The following is a 17,875-nucleotide window of genomic DNA, read 5'->3' on the forward strand; positions in this document are numbered from 1 at the left end:
CAGTATAAGTTTAACCAGCTAACTAAGATTTAGGCGACCACCGTATATTAGCTAGCTAACATTAGCATTGCTAGCTAGCTATTTTTGACAAACTTTGCTAACAGTAATGGCAACATAATGACATCTTATGGCAAAGTTGTTTCCTACTTATTTACCTACTTAAGCAATGTCATTCTATTTCCCTGCCACTCTAAATTAGTGTAATTTAGACTTAACAGTCACATTAGCCTCTGAAGTACAAGCCATGTCTAGGGCACAAATACATTTTGGATGCAGCTATGTTGGTACAAACTAGCTAACTCATCTCAACTGTGTACTAACTGGCAGCAACAAACTTAAACCAACCCAGGACCACTATAAAACATGTCACAGTTGGTTGCATAGTGTAACGGCGTCACCGGTCTGAATCTAATTCAATCTGGACCCAGTCAGTCTACAAATGTAAAGCTTAGAATTAGCTTCCAGAATGTTTATAAATGAGGGATGATGACACTTGTTGACCCTGTTTTTCTGTTAGACAAAGTGCACAGCTGGGTTCCCGACTGATCCCATGGTCATGGATGGATGCTGGGACCTACCAGAAGGAGCAAAGGTGGGTATCATAACCAGCAATGTGATTGCAATGGTTTAGCAACCTCCCCAAATGATTTTATTCACTGTTCACTTGGAATTTTCACAGCTTGTCAGACAAGAATAAAAGTGTGTAATGTGACACCAGTAACCTTCGGACAGCTCCTCTATTGTTGCCAGTCTCCCTCGATTCAAATGGAAAGGACATGCCATCATAAGGCCAAACTGAACAGTGTTCACAGAAACATGTATGGAGCCAGCACATGGAAACAAGATGACGTGATGAAGTCCAGACTGACAGATGGGCTTGATAATGATGTCTCTGAACGGACAGAGACCTGGCACTAGACAATTTTTACGTATTGTCTTTTATAAATTATAGAATTGGTGTCAGTCGATATGGGGAGGAAGACATCTTGTATATTCTCCACCAGGGTCAGGGAACTCCTGTTGTATATGGGACACCACAAAGGAAGGTATGACCACTCTGACATGTTTGCCAAGGTAGCCCCATTACCACCAGACAAAATGCTGATAGGCACAGTGTCTGTATCAGCTGGGAATGACAATGAAAGATGACACTGCTTCTATGGTATTATGTAAAGGGTTGTTTATTCTACATCAGTGGTCACAAACCTGGCGATCGACTGGTCGATCTTCTTGGCATTCCTAGTCGATCACCAAACATTTCTGTAGAAAAGCCAACAACAAAGGCTTGCGTTCCTTGTTTTTTTTGTATTTGTGGTGCGCTATTGTCCATAGACGCACTTGATTCAGAAGCCACGTGAACCAGGTAGGCAAAGTGTTTCCATTTGGAACCATTTCTCGATGGACCGTGTTATCTATGGCTAAGTTGAGTGTGCCTACTGCGCTGGCCAATCGGATAGCCCAAATCACCGTGCCAACAGCTTCCACGACCCCAGCAAAGTTTGATACGAGAGACGGTCAAAGAATACAGCAAAGAGCTGCTGTTTTATGAGTGAGTTCATGACTAAGTTTTTATTCAACACTATTACAAAACACACCACGTGCTTCTCCCTACTTCCACTGCAGCGGCAATGAAATGAGTAGTCAAGTGTATCGATAGCCCTGCGTTATTATTATTCTTATTAGCAGCTCTTCGTGTCTATTTTAGTAGCAAGGAATATTTCACTTTGGGGGTCACAGAAACAACATGAATTTGTGCATGAGGCAGATGAGGTGCGAGTCGAGTTTCGCCATCAGGTGGAAGACGGTGCCCCCTCTTTCTGGTCAATCTCACTAGGGGAAAGGAAGGTGAGAGCAGGGACCGTGAAAGACGGACCCCTCTGCTGCTCTCTCCCTCCACTGAGACTAATGCTGTGTTCAAAACAACTGGGAACTCGGAAATCTCCTACTTCCGAATTCAGTGCGTTTCATCCAACACGGAATTTCAAGTCGGAAACTTAGACATCTTTTATTTTGTATTTTTGGGGAGTGATACATTTTATAATTAATACTCGAGTTTTGAAATATAATATGGTCTGAGAAGAACAATATTAGCAGGCATATAGTTAATATGCTGTGATAATGTAATGCACAAATCTCATTCCTACAGAACTGCTTTTATTTAGGTTAATGTGACATTTAAAAGAGATCTGAGCGGTAGATCTCGGCTTGCTTTTTGACTGAAAGGGATCTTGACTCAGAAAAGGTTGTTGACCACTGTTCTACATGGAACTGTTACTACATTTGAAAGTTATCAAAACACAGTTTAGCATATCTATCTCACCATACATCTGCCTGTAGTTATTGAACTCAACCTGCATGAGAAGTGTTTGTTGTGATTGAGTGGGGAACAGAATAGTCAGCTAGAGATGACATGCAGGAGCTTGCAGGGATTTGTAGTTTTGCATGTCTACGTTGATGCTAATTAGCATTTTCGAATCTGAGAGTAAATAGAGCCGAATATACTGATAAAAGTCAACTTGTCCGAGAGAGATTTACATGATTATCAAATCGTCATGCCAGGGTAAGCCTACACAAAACACAGCCCTTATTTTAAGTGTTTCTAAAAATCTCCTATGGCAAAAAAATAAATGGTGGAAAGAACTATTGGAACCATTTCCCTGTTTGATAGCTAGGTTTTATGGGTATTATGACTCTATGGTGTGTGTTGATGGGGGCAAGGACACACCCAAGAAACACCTAAGGACACACCCACATCAAACCCCACCATAATCTAACTCACGTTTGACTTCTGTCATGGCCGCCAGCATTTCTTGAGGAGCAAGCTAAAAAACTAGGCCAAATCAGAAGGTGCATTTCCCCTTTAAGACGTTAGGCACAGTTCCCCTTTAAGACACAAGACTGGGTGTGAAGCATGCACTGTGCTGTGAAACTAAACGCTGTACCTTTAAGCCATGATGGCCGGGTATGGCAGCCATGTTGCCACCCCCATTCCATTGAGCCTGTACCATATCGTCAGTGGGCGGAACCCTTTACCCACCAATCAGGTAAGAGGCTTTAGGAGGTGAGCAGTGGCAGTGGTAAGGCTCTGCTGTGTGTACGGTTACTTAACCCCTTCACTGGTTGTTCGTAGGGATGAAATTCCACTCCATGGGGAACCATATAGGCTACTGTACTCACTCACAGTCCCGTGGTTCTGTATAGAGACAGTCAGCGTCCCAGTGATTTCTCTGTGACTTAAACACTGCTACGTCGGCCGGCTACAATTCTACATTACGGGTCACACATGACTATAAACCCTGACTCTTCTAAAAACTTGAATGCGGAGAGAGAGATGGGCCATCGTCTTCACAAGACGGTACTTCAAAACTCTTAACTAGCTGGTCCTGTGGAGGACAGGACAGTGAGCATGTAACTACTCAGCTAATGTTTCAACCTCATCTGTACTGGACTGGAAACAGTCCTTTGAGTATTAGTAGAGGAACAATGGCCCCTGGCTGGCATTTCCCCCTGCTAGGCAAGGCTGTGTTAAAGCACATCGTGTCCATGTGCTTCTCTAGGGATGTGTGTGTCTGAATGGGCCTGGGAGTACACATTCCTCCACTGCACGCAACTATGTGAAAAGCTCACTGACACTAACGCCACGTATCACATAGGCTGCGTTTACACAGGCAGCCCAATTCTGATCTTTTTTTGTTTTCTTCTTCACTAATTGGTCTTTTGACCAATCAGATCAGATCTGAAAAAAGATCTGATGTTATTGGCGAAAAGACTCATTAGCGGGGGGAAAAGATCAGAATTGGGCTGCCTGTGTAAACGTAGCCATATTAGCATGTCATGTCCAAATCCAATACCACACATGGTGAACAATACTAATCCAATTCAATACTAATCCTAATAATAATACTGTGTAACAAAAAGGCTCCAATCCAACACCAAGGGGTGGTTTCCCAGACACAGATTTTAATGAATTGTTTACCTTTATTTAACTAGGCAAGTCAGTTAAGAACAAATTCTTATTTTCAATGACGGCCTAGGAACAGTGGGTTAACTGCCTGTTCAGGGGCAGAACGACATATTTTTACCTTGTCAGCTCAGTGATTCGATCTAGCAACCTTCCGGTTACTGGCCCAACGCTCTAACCGCTAGGCTACCTGCCGCCCCTGTGCTGGTTATACGGACACAGATTAAAACTAGTCTTTGACTAAAAAGTATTTTCAAAAGATTCTCAATTGAACTTACTTTTTAGTCCAGGACTAGTGTCCGTAAAACTGGCTGCAAGTCTTAGTCAGGTCTACAGAAACACACCAAGGTCAGAATATGGCGAATCTGTAGATACATGTCTACATTTATTCCATTTCCGCCCAAAATGAATAGCAGGTGAATAGCACGCTATCCTCATGCTTAAAGTCAGAATATGCACAGAGAAGTGCATAAACATTTATTTACGTTACGGTCTCCTAGCCTTTGTATCTCTGCTGGGGAGGTTATTTGGGTCAGGTTGGGTGTGTGTGTGTGTGTGTGTGTGTGTGTGTGTGTGTGTGTGTGTGTGTGTGTGTGTGTGTAGGAATCTGAGCCATCAGGGTCCCAGTGACGTGGTGTTCCGACCGGGCACTGATACTTTATCACGATACAGGTCAGAACTCATCAGACCCTGGAGAGTACAGTGCACCTCATCCCCTCACCGGCTCTAAAACAACAACCTTTTCTCCCTTCGTTTTACTCTCAACTTCCTCTCTTCCTCTCTTGTCTCACTCTTCAACCGTCTTTTCTCTCCGCCTCCCTTTGGTCTCCCTCTCACCTAGTCTTCCCTTCTTCTCTTAATAACGATATCTTCTTTTCTCTCAGTCTTAACCGTCCCTCTCCTCTCTTCCGTCCCTCCATAGATCCCTTCTCTCTCTTCCCCTCTCCCAGCCCATCACCGAGTACTAAGGGGGAGGAGTAAACACTGGTGAAGAGCGGCGGACTGCGTTCCTCTTTCACTCCAGCTAGGCTCGGTTACACAAGTATTGGCTCAGTTATCAGCAAACAACGAGGAGCGAGCAGGGAGAGAACATAGTATCATTCAGTGTCACCCCTTGAAGTGGCAAGCCCAGAAGCTTCAATACAGAGTGAAGACAAAATCCTTCACTTTCAAACCCACACAATCCATCACAGTGTCGGTCAGCCTTTTGCATACTGACCGGTGAAGAGCAGCTGTGTCAAACACACACCTCGATAATCAGATCCGACAGTCACAGGAAACCAAAATGACACGCAAATACGCCCATCTGTGGTCAAACCATGAAATCTGGCTCAGTCTCATTATGGAAGAGTGATACAGGCCAAAGTACAAGTGTCCCCCCCCCTTCGGGCTGTGTGACTCTCTGGCCAGCCTGCCGGCCGCCATTGTCTCGCCTCATTACCGCACGACGCTCACATGCTGTGGGAGTTCATTAACCTCTGACTCCAGCCCCAGCCCGCTGATCTCTACCCTCCAACAAGTCCTGCACGCATGCACGCACATACACACACACACATACACACACCAGAGACAGGCCAGAGCTCATCTGAAGGCCCTCCAGGAGTCAGAGGACCGACACATGACCGTAATACAGTGATTTACTGTACTGGGACTGTTGAACGTGGCTACATAATTCAACTGATAACATTGTTGTGTATAACACACAGGACATGAGCTGTAAGTAAGACTTGATTAAGGATTTGGCAAGTGAACATGTACAGTCTAATCAGTACAGTAAGAACACTCAGAACAGGGCTGGCTGCTCAAATCTTATGTATTGTGTTTTGACAGACGGGTGTGTGTGTGTGGGGGGGGGGGGGGGGGGTCAGAGGGGTCGAGGCTTACAGTTAGTCAACGGTGTTCACGCCAGGGTCAGATCCCCTAGTGGGCCATGCTGCTTCTGGGAAATGCGACGTCATCAGCACCATGGGTGTTGCATTCTGGGAAAGAAATGGCCTTACCAAGGCACTTGCGTTGCGTTCTGACTTTCGCTGTGGCAGAGCTCTTGATCTGGGATTGAGATGAAAAATCCCACCGTCTCCATTCACTCTGCTCTGTTGCTAAGCAATCGGTGTCAGGGGCACAGAGAAATGCTGGTAAACATTTATATGTTGTCAAGCGCTTCCAGCGGGCTTCGAGAACGTTTTAGCCACTAATAGTCACATCCTTTAACCTCGCGTCCTCTAACCTCACTCATTAACCTTACAAAAATGTCAACGGAACAAAAAGGGAAAAGCACTATAGAGGTAGACATCGAGCCAATAGATGTTTGATGCTTGCACTGACCCCACTATGTATTAGCGTGTAGTCTTAGTCGTCTTGGCCTGAGAGCATGTGCAACTGTCGCAGTCTTGATGACCCTACTTAACAACCATTAACATGTACCGTGCCACAGCCCTGGCTTGGAGGACACACACACACACACACACACACACACACACACACACACACACACACACACACACACACACACACACACACACAGCTGAAAACAAAGTTATTGTACACCAGCGCTCACATAGACACGAGACAGTCCAACCCAGAGCTTGTTCAGTTCTAAACCAGTAGTCAACCAGAACGGTGAGAGTCAGTCAAACCGGCATACGAATGACACAAACGCCGTCCCCCAACAACGGCATCCCAGTCGCTTGCCTCTCCATATGCTCCCAGCCCCCCCCCCCCGAGTCAGTCAAACAGCGTGACGACAAGCGTGACCCGACGTGTCGCGATCATATCAGCCTTCTTCAATCTCTCTGCGCTTCCTTGCCAATCTAATGGGCACCACTGGCACCAGCATTAATGCCCTAATAGCGTTGCCTCCTGTCTCAGCCCGCATGCCTGCCTGCCAAGATGAAGGCCAGAGAGAGAGAGAGAGAGAACAGGCTGTTCCTGGAAAGGAAAATAAATGGCTGAGCACGCAGGCATAGCATACTGCCAGCAGATAAGAGGCATGGAGGACAGAGGCAGGAGGGGGGCAGGGCTGAACAAATACAGGGCCTGATGCTGGCGAGACAGACACACAGACAGACAGGAGAGAGGGGAGGGAGTCAGGGTAGTGCTACGCTAACTAGCTAGCACTGGGATAGGTTGGTGTATTCTGGGCTGGGATGGGCTGGGGATTTGCCAGGCTGAGCTTAGCTTAAAGTGGGCCTGTGTGAGTTATACTGGACTGGGCTGAGGTGAGCGGTGCTGGCAAATTCTGAGTCGATCAGACACGTGATAAATGTGACGTGTGTTAGACTGAGGCGAACTCTGTGTGCTCAGCTGGCCTGTGTGTTTCCTGATGAGTCAGTAAGGCTGAGCTAAGGACCGACGGAGCCTCACTGGGTTCTATGGCTCTCTGTGGACCTACTGTAAGCCGTCCGTCTCGGGCCTGAATAACCAGCTGAGCTGACACGAGTTGATCATGTAATGCACCATGCCTGTCTGAATTCTTGGAGGAAAATAGGAGTGCACTGTTACAGGTTTATTTCTAGTGGCAGAAACGATTGGATAGTCATCCATTATAATCTCATTATATTTCCATCTATCTCCTCACCTCTCTAATCTTACATCCATCTTCTCACAGTTTCCATACTAAAATCACTTTCCCTCCACTGCGGCTGAGTGTATACTTGTTAATATGTCAAGTGTCGAGCAGAAAAAAAACTGATCAACCTTGAGTCATGCCGGGTGATGTACCCCCCACCATCTTGCGTGAGTCACACGAACCACAGGCTTGAGGGTGTGTGTGTGTGTGTGTGTGTGAGCGCGCTTCCCCCGGTAACATGGCAAAGCAGTCAATTACACTATGTACACTCTCTATTTAAAATGTTCCTACACTGTCTCCCCTGCCCTGTACATCAGAACATCACACTAACCACCAGTGACCCTGCATGCAAACACATACCCAACCAAGCCGGCTTACTGTCAGCGACATCTTGAGATCGCACGCAAACAAACACAATCTAAAACGCACAGGCATTCACACACTAACACCGAGACAAACAGTGACACACAATGTCAAACCCAAGATGAAATGCATTTGGCCAGTGCTCTCTGTATGTGAAAATCACTTGAAAAAAGGTGGGTGGGTTAATGTTTAGCATAGGACACCAAACCAGATTCCCGGACTGCCTTCAGAGTCAGTATGAGTCATCAACCCCTGCTGTGCCATTCTCCAAAACAAGATGAGGTCACACGAACCAGGCCCATCCAAAGCCTATTCTCCCTGGAGAAACAACAAGCACTAAAATCTCCTAAGAGCCCACCCAGAGAAAAGTAAATACTCTTTAAAACAATTTTTGCATTCAAGTGCAATGGTTACATTATCCTTCAGCCTTCTGTAAACGGAATGGGTAAGGACAAAAAGTGAGAGCAGTGTGATCCGCTCAGTACCTTAAAGCCTATATGAAGCTCTCATCATTTGGTCTTAGATATCTCTTTGTCTTGGTACTGCACCGTGTGTGTGCAAGGCAAAATGCTAGTTGCTAGCATCACCCTGTTTGATCCTGTGTGCAGCAGCGCGGCTGGCTCTCTGGGAGGGGCATCTGAGGGCACGCTGCACCAGACACTCATTACGATACGGCTGCCGCATCGCGCTCCGTCTACCCCTCTATACCTCCTCTCATCTCACACCTTCGATAAGCACCTCCGTCGCTCCATATCTAACATATCTCCCTCTTCCTTCTCTTCATCTACTACTCTCTCTCTCTCTCTCCCCCGCTCTATCCATCCCTCTCTCTGCCGCTCTTTCTCTCGGCCTCTTTTCTGGTGATATACCGGCGCTGCTGCGTTGTGCTTGGATGCAGCTCGAGCTGGTGTGTGTTTGCCGAGTGCGCATTGGGTTGAGCTCCAGCTGGTGCTATTGGTGGCATTAATCTGGGCACACACTCTCACACTCTCACACTCTCACACTCTCACACACACACACACACACACACACACACACACACACACACACACACACACACACACACACACACACACACACACACACACACTGCAGTGCTATGCGCTGTATGGCCCCGTTACCAAGGAAACGGAGGGGAAATAGTTGGCAGACAAGCTAGAGAGGGGCTGATAAGACGCGGGAGAGAGGACAGAAAGAGAGAAGGGGGGAGAGGGAACAATGAGAAAGAGGGACAAGGGAAAGAATATACAACTATAGAGAGAAAACAAAGCAGGGGACATGGTACTTACTGAACCATATAGACAGTAGGCTAATACAGATTGGAGCTACGTACAGATCGACATAGGAAAAGGAAAGCAAGTTTCAGATTGGGGAAAGGGGGTAAATGTATATTTAGTGATTCTGTTTTGATTTAAAAACCAATAAATAAAAAGTATTAAAAGCTACAATATGTAACTGTTTGGGAGACCCGACTAAATTCACATTGATCTGTCATTCTCACCGAAAGCAGGTCTAAGAAGCAGTAGATATGTTCTATGTGCGCTATTTCTATGCTTCCCTTAAGTTTAATTAAGCTTTTTTTGTGTTTTGTTTGTTGATTTTTTTTCAAATCTTTCGGTTTTGTGCACCAGCTTCAAACAGCTGAAAATACAATATGTGGGGTTATTGAAAAGATATTTCACAGTGGGTTAGATGGTACAATGATGCTCCACACTATAAATGGCTTGTTTTGTCACAAACCTAAAATAGGCAAACTATTTCTGCATTTTGCACCTTATTTTTTTCTATGCACTACCGTTCAAAAGTTCAGGGTCAAGAAATTATTGTTTTTGAAAGATTTTTTTTTTGGGGGTCCATTAAAATAACATCAAATTGATCAGAAATACTGTGTAGACATTGTTAATGTCGTAAATGAGTATTGTAGCTGGAAACGGCTGATTTTGAATGGAATATCTACATAGGCGTACAGAGGCCCATTATCAGCAACCATCACTTCTGTGTTCCAATGGCACATTGTGTTAGCTAATCCAAGTTTATAATTTTAAAAGGCGAATTGATCATTAGAAAATCCTTTGCAATTATGTTAGCACAGCTGAAAACTGTTGTTCTGATTAAAGAAGCAATAAAACTGTCCTTCTTTAGACTAGTTGAGTATCTGGAGCATCAGCATTTGTGGGTTCGATTACAGGTTCAAAATGTCCAGAAACAAAGACCTTTCTTCTGAAACTCGTCAGTATATTCTTGTTCTGAGAAATGAAGGCTATTCCAAGCGAGAAATTGCCAAGAAACTGAAGATCTCGTACACAAGATCTCACAGAACAGCGCAAACTGGCCCTAACCAGAATAGAAAGAGGAGTGGGAGGCCCCGGTGCACAACTAAGCAAGAGGACAAGTACATTAGTGTGTCTCGTTTGAGAAACAGACGCCTCACAAGTCCTCAACTGGCAGATTCATTAAATAGTACCTGCAAAACACCAGTCTCAACGTCAACAGTGACGAGGCAACCCCGGGATGCTGGCCTTCTAGGCAGAGTTGCAAAGAAAAAGTAACATCTCAGACTGGCCAATAAAAATAAAAGATTAAGTTGGGCAAAAGAACAGACACTGGACAGAGGAACTCTGCATCGCAGAGTCGACATTAGAAAAATGACTGATGATCTGTTTACAGACAGATTATTTCATCTATAATTCACTGTATCACAATTTTGGGGGGGGGTCAGAAGTTTATATAAACTATGATAACTGTGCCTTTAAACAGCTTGGAAAATTCCAGAAATTTATGTCATGGCTTTAGAAGCTTCTGATAGGCTAATTGACATAATTTGAGTCAATTGGAGGTGTGCCCGTGGATGTATTCAAGGCCTACCTTCAAACTTTGCTTGACATCATGGGAAAATCAAAAGAAATCAGCCAAGACCTCCACAAGTCTGGTTCATCCTTGGGAGCAAAGGACCTTGTGAAGATGCTGGAGGAAACAGGTACAAAAGTAACTATATCCACAGTAAAACGAGTCCTATATCAACATAACCTGAAAGGCCACTCAGCAAGGAAGAAGCCACTGCTCCAAAACCGCCATAAAAAAGCCAGACTACGGTTTGCAACTGCACATTGGAACAAAGATCATACTTTTTGATGAAATGTCCTCTGGTCTGATGAAACAAAAATTGAACTCTTTGGCCATAATGACCATCGTTATGTTTGGAGGAAAAGGGAGGATGCTTGCAAGCCGAAAAACATCATCCCAACCGTGAAGCACGGGTGTGGCAGCGTCATGTTCTGGGGGTTCTTTGCTGCAGGAGGGACTGGTGCACTTCACAAAATAGATGGCATCATGAGGGAGGAAAATTATGTGGATATATTGAAGCAACGTCTCAAGACTTCAGTCAGGAAGTTAAATGGGTCTTCCAAATGGACAATGAACCCAAGCATACTTCCAAAGTTGTGGCAAAATGGCTTAAGGACAACAAAGTTGAGGTATTGGAGTGGCCATCACAAAGCCCTGACCTCAATCCTATAGAACATTTGTGGGTAGAACTGAAAAAAGCATCTGCGAGCAAGGAGGCCTACAAACCTAACTCAGGTACACCAGCTCTGTCAGGAGGAATGGGCCAAAATTCACCCAACTTATTGTGGGAAGCTTGTGGAAGGCTACCCAAAATGTTTGACCCAAGTTAAACAATTTAAAGGCAATGCTACCAAATACCAATTGAATGTATGTAAATTTCTGACCCACTGGGAATGTGATGAAAGAAATAAAAGCTGAAATAAATAATTCTCTCTCTTAAAATTAAAGTGGTGATCCTAACTGACCTAAAAATGGGGAATTTGTATTCGGATTAAATGTCAGGAATTGTGTAAAGCCGAGGTTAAATGTATTTGGCTAAGATGTATGTAAACGTCCGACTTCAACTGTAAATTAGAGAGAATAGAACTGCTGGTACAATCACCTTGTAAATTAGTAGCACAACCTCCCTCCCTTTCTGTTCCTCAGTCTAACCTTTGCCTCACCCACCCCCTCAATTGATTCCTTGATCTATGACTCATTCCTACTGTTCTATCAACTTCAACTACACTATTTAACACACAACATTCTTTCCATTCAATATGGCACAGTATGCCAAGGCTAGATTAGAGGAGTTGGGTGTGAAACATACAGCATAGGTAGCAACATTGGCTTGATACTTAACTAACCCTTTTACCATCAGCTGCCTGCCTGCCACACCTATGGAGCAGAGCAAGCATAACATTTGACCTAGAAGCATAATAGTCAGTTCCATGACAGAGGAGCGAAGGGCTGATGTCTGGGAGAGTGACATCTCTGTTAAAACACATGGTGTCTGGGTATTACACAAAGTACATCACTTTGGGAGGAAGGTGTCTCTCTTTACTTTGCCGACTGGGTCACCTCACAGCTATGGTTTGATTATGTAGTGTGTACACACACACACACACACACACACACACACACACACACACACACACACACACACACACACACACACACACACACACACACACACACACGGGTGGTATTGACTGCCGCCCAGGTTAGGTGTAGATCCCAAACGTATTCTGTCAGCTCCTACCAACTGAACACTGGTACTGCTGCTACCCCTCACATCTCTACTGCACACACACACACACCGTCAACCTTGGAACTGGTACCCTGCTCGCACACTAGCCTAAATCCACAACTACTGCAGTACCACTACGACAACTACCACGACTACTACCCTACCTTACCTTACAGCTACTACTACTTCTAACGCTACAACTATTACTACTACCATACTTTACAGCTACTACTACTTCTAACGCTACAACTATTACTAACACCCTACCTTACAGCTACTACTACTTCTAATGCTACAACTATTACTACTACCCTACCTTACAGCTACTACTACTTCTAACGCTACAACTATTACCACTACCCTACATTACCTTACAGCTACTACTACTTCTAACGCTACAACTATTACTACTACCCTACCTTACAGCTACTACTACTTCTAACACTACAACTATTACTACTACCCTACCTTACCTTACAGCTCCTACTACTTCCAACACTACAACTATTACTACTACCCTACCTTACAGCTACTACTACTTCTAACACTACAACTATTACTACTACCCTACCTTACCTTACAGCTACAACTACTTCTAACGCTACAACTATTACTACTACCCTACCTTACAGCTACTACTACTTCTAACGCTACAAGTATTACTACTACCCTACCTTACAGCTACTACTACTTCTAACACTACAACTATTACTACTACCCTACCTTACCTTACAGCTACAACTACTTCTAACGCTACAACTATTACTACTACCCTACCTTACAGCTACTACTACTTCTAACGCTACAACTATTACTACTACCCTACCTTACAGCTACTACTACTTCTAACACTACAACTATTACTACTACCCTACCTTACCTTACAGCTACTACTACTTCTAACACTACAACTATTACTACTACCCTACCTTACCTTACAGCTACTACTACTTCTAACACTACAACTATTACTACTACCCTACCTTACCTTACAGCTACTACTACTTCTAACACTACAACTATTACTACTACCCTACCTTACCTTACAGCTACTACTACTTCTAACACTACAACTATTACTACTACCCTACCTTACCTTACAGCTACTACTACTTCTAACACTACAACTATGACTACTACCCTACATTACAGCTACTACTACTTCTAACACTACAACTATTACAACTACCCTACCTTACAGCTACTACTACTTCTAACACTACAACTATTACTACTACCCTACCTTATCTTACCTTACAGCTAATACTACTTCTAACGCTACAACTATTACCACTACCCTACCTTACCTTACAGCTTCTACTACTTCTAACACTACAACTATTACTACTACCCTACCTTACCTTACAGCTACTACTACTTCTAACACTACAACTATGACTACTACCCTACATTACAGCTACTACTACTTCTAACACTACAACTATTACTACTACCCTACATTACCCTACAGCTACTACTACTTCTAACACTACAACTATTACTACTACCCTACCTTACCTTACAGCTACTACTACTTCTAACACTACAACTGTTACTACTACCCTACATTACAGCTACTACTACTTCTAACACTACAACTATTACTACTACCCTACCTTACAGCTACTACTACTTCTAACGCTACAACTATTACCACTACCCTACCTTACCTTACAGCTACAACTACTTCTAACGCTACAACTATTACTACTACCCTACCTTACAGCTACTACTACTTCTAACACTACAACTATTACTACTACCCTACATTACAGCTACTACTACTTCTAACACTACAACTATTATTACTACCCTACATTACCTTACAGCTACGACTACTTCTAACACTACAACTATTACTACTACACTACATTACAGCTACTACTACTTCTAACACTACAACTATTACTACTACCCTACCTTACAGCTACTACTACTTTTAACAGTACAACTATTACTCCTACCCTACATTACAGCTTCTACTACTTCTAACACTACAACTATTACTACTACCCTACCTTACCTTACAGCTACTACTACTTCTAACGCTACAACTATTACTACTACCCTACATTACCTTACAGCTACGACTACTTCTAACGCTACAACTATTACTACTACCCTACATTACCTTACAGCTACTACTACTTCTACCGCTACAACTATTACTACTACTCTACCTTACAGCTACTACTACTTCTAACGCTACAACTATTACTACTACCTTAACTTACAGCTACTACTACTTCTAACGCTACAACTATTACTACTACTCTACCTTACAGCTACTACTACTTCTAACGCTACAACTATTACTACTACCCTACATTACAGCTACTACTACTTCTAACGCTACAACTATTACTACTACCCGACCTTACAGCTACTACTACTTCTAACGCTACAACTATTACCACCACCCTACCTTACCTTACAGCTACTACTACTTCTAACACTACAACTATTACTACTACCCTACATTACAGCTACTACTACTTCTAACACTACAACTATTACTACTACCCTACATTACCTTACAGCTACGACTACTTCTAACAGTACAACTATTACTACTACCCTACCTTACCTTACAGCTACTACTACTTCTACCGCTACAACTATTACTACGACCCTACATTACCTTACAGCTACTACTACTTATAACACTACAACTATTACTACTACCCTACCTTACCTTACAGCTACTACTACTTCTAACACTACAACTATTACTACTACCCTACATTACAGCTACTACTACTTCTAACACTACAACTATTACTACTACCCTACCTTACAGCTACTACTACTTCTAACACTACAACTATTACTACTACCCTACATTACCTTACAGCTACTACTACTTCTAACGCTACAACTATTACTACTACTCTACCTTACAGCTACTACTACTTCTAACGCTACAACTATTACTACTACCCGACCTTACAGCTACTACTACTTCTAACGCTACAACTATTACCACTACCATACCTTACCTTACAGCTACTACTACTTCTAACACTACAACTATTACTACGACCCTACATTACAGCTACTACTACTTCTAACGCTACAACTATTACTACGACCCTACATTACAGCTACTACTACTTCTAACGCTACAACTATTACTACTACCCTACATTACAGCTACTACTACTTCTAACACTAAAACTATTACTACTACCCTACATTACAGCTACTACTACTTCTAACACTCCAACTATTACTACTACCCTACCTTACAGCTACTACTACTTCTAACACTACAACTATTACTACTACCCGACCTTACAGCTACTACTACTTCTAACGCTACAACTATTACCACTACCCTACCTTACCTTACAGCTACTACTACTTCTAACACTACAACTATTACTACTACCCTACATTACAGCTACTACTACTTCTAACACTACAACTATTATTACTACCCTACATTACCTTACAGCTACGACTACTTCTAACACTACAACTATTACTACTACACTACATTACAGCTACTACTACTTCTAACACTACAACTATTACTACTACCCTACCTTACAGCTACTACTACTTCTAACACTACAACTATTACTACTACCCGACCTTACAGCTACTACTACTTCTAACGCTACAACTATTACCACTACCCTACCTTACCTTACAGCTACTACTACTTCTAACACTACAACTATTACTACTACCCTACATTACAGCTACTACTACTTCTAACACTACAACTATTACTACTACCCTACCTTACAGCTACTACTACTTTTAACAGTACAACTATTACTCCTACCCTACATTACAGCTACTACTACTTCTAACGCTACAACTATTACTACTACCCTACATTACCTTACAGCTACTACTACTTCTAACGCTACAACTATTACTACTACCCTACATTACCTTACAGCTACTACTACTTCTACCGCTACAACTATTACTACTACTCTACCTTACAGCTACTACTACTTCTAACGCTACAACTATTACTACTACCTTAACTTACAGCTACTACTACTTCTAACGCTACAACTATTACTACCACCCTACATTACCTTACAGCTACTACTACTTCTAACGCTACAACTATTACTACTACTCTACCTTACAGCTACTACTACTTCTAACGCTACAACTATTACTACTACCCTACATTACAGCTACTACTACTTCTAACGCTACAACTATTACTACTACCCGACCTTACAGCTACTACTACTTCTAACGCTACAACTATTACCACCACCCTACCTTACCTTACAGCTACTACTACTTCTAACACTACAACTATTACTACTACCCTACATTACAGCTACTACTACTTCTAACACTACAACTATTACTACTACCCTACATTACCTTACAGCTACGACTACTTCTAACAGTACAACTATTACTACTACCCTACCTTACCTTACAGCTACTACTACTTCTACCGCTACAACTATTACTACGACCCTACATTACCTTACAGCTACTACTACTTATAACACTACTATTACTACTACCCTACCTTACCTTACAGCTACTACTACTTCTAACACTACAACTATTACTACTACCCTACATTACAGCTACTACTACTTCTAACACTACAACTATTACTACTACCCTACCTTACAGCTACTACTACTTCTAACACTACAACTATTACTACTACCCTACCTTACCTTACAGCTACTACTACTTCTAACACTACAACTATTACTACTACCCTACCTTATCTTACCTTACAGCTACTACTACTTCTAACGCTACAACTATTACCACTACCCTACCTTACCTTACAGCTTCTACTACTTCTAACACTACAACTATTACTACTACCCTACATTACAGCTACTACTACTTCTAACACTACAACTATTACTACTACCCTACATTACAGCTACTACTACTTCTAACACTACAACTATTACTACTACCCTACCTTACAGCTACTACTACTTCTAACACTACAACTATTACTACTACCCTACCTTACAGCTACTACTACTTCTAACACTACAACTATTACTACTACCCTACCTTATCTTACCTTACAGCTACTACTACTTCTAACGCTACAACTATTACCACTACCCTACCTTACCTTACAGCTTCTACTACTTCTAACACTACAACTATTACTACTACCCTACATTACAGCTACTACTACTTCTAACACTACAACTATTACTACTACCCTACATTACAGCTACTACTACTTCTAACACTACAACTATTACTACTACCCTACCTTACAGCTACTACTACTTCTAACACTACAACTATTACTACTACCCTACCTTATCTTACCTTACAGCTACTACTACTTCTAACGCTACAACTATTACTACTACCCTACCTTACCTTACAGCTTCTACTACTTCTAACACTACAACTATTACTACTACCCTACATTACA

General features: G+C 42.7%; 1 protein-coding gene across 2 annotated transcripts in view; it reads right to left on the reverse strand.

The window, feature by feature from the left end:
- Positions 1–17,875, reverse strand: part of LOC135552588 (uncharacterized) — a 41,485-nt gene that overhangs the window by 14,597 nt on the left and 9,013 nt on the right. The gene's annotated exons all lie outside the window — the stretch shown is intronic.

Source organism: Oncorhynchus masou, chromosome 13 (assembly GCF_036934945.1).
Source record: "Oncorhynchus masou masou isolate Uvic2021 chromosome 13, UVic_Omas_1.1, whole genome shotgun sequence".
NCBI classification, from domain to species: Eukaryota; Metazoa; Chordata; class Actinopteri; order Salmoniformes; family Salmonidae; genus Oncorhynchus; species Oncorhynchus masou.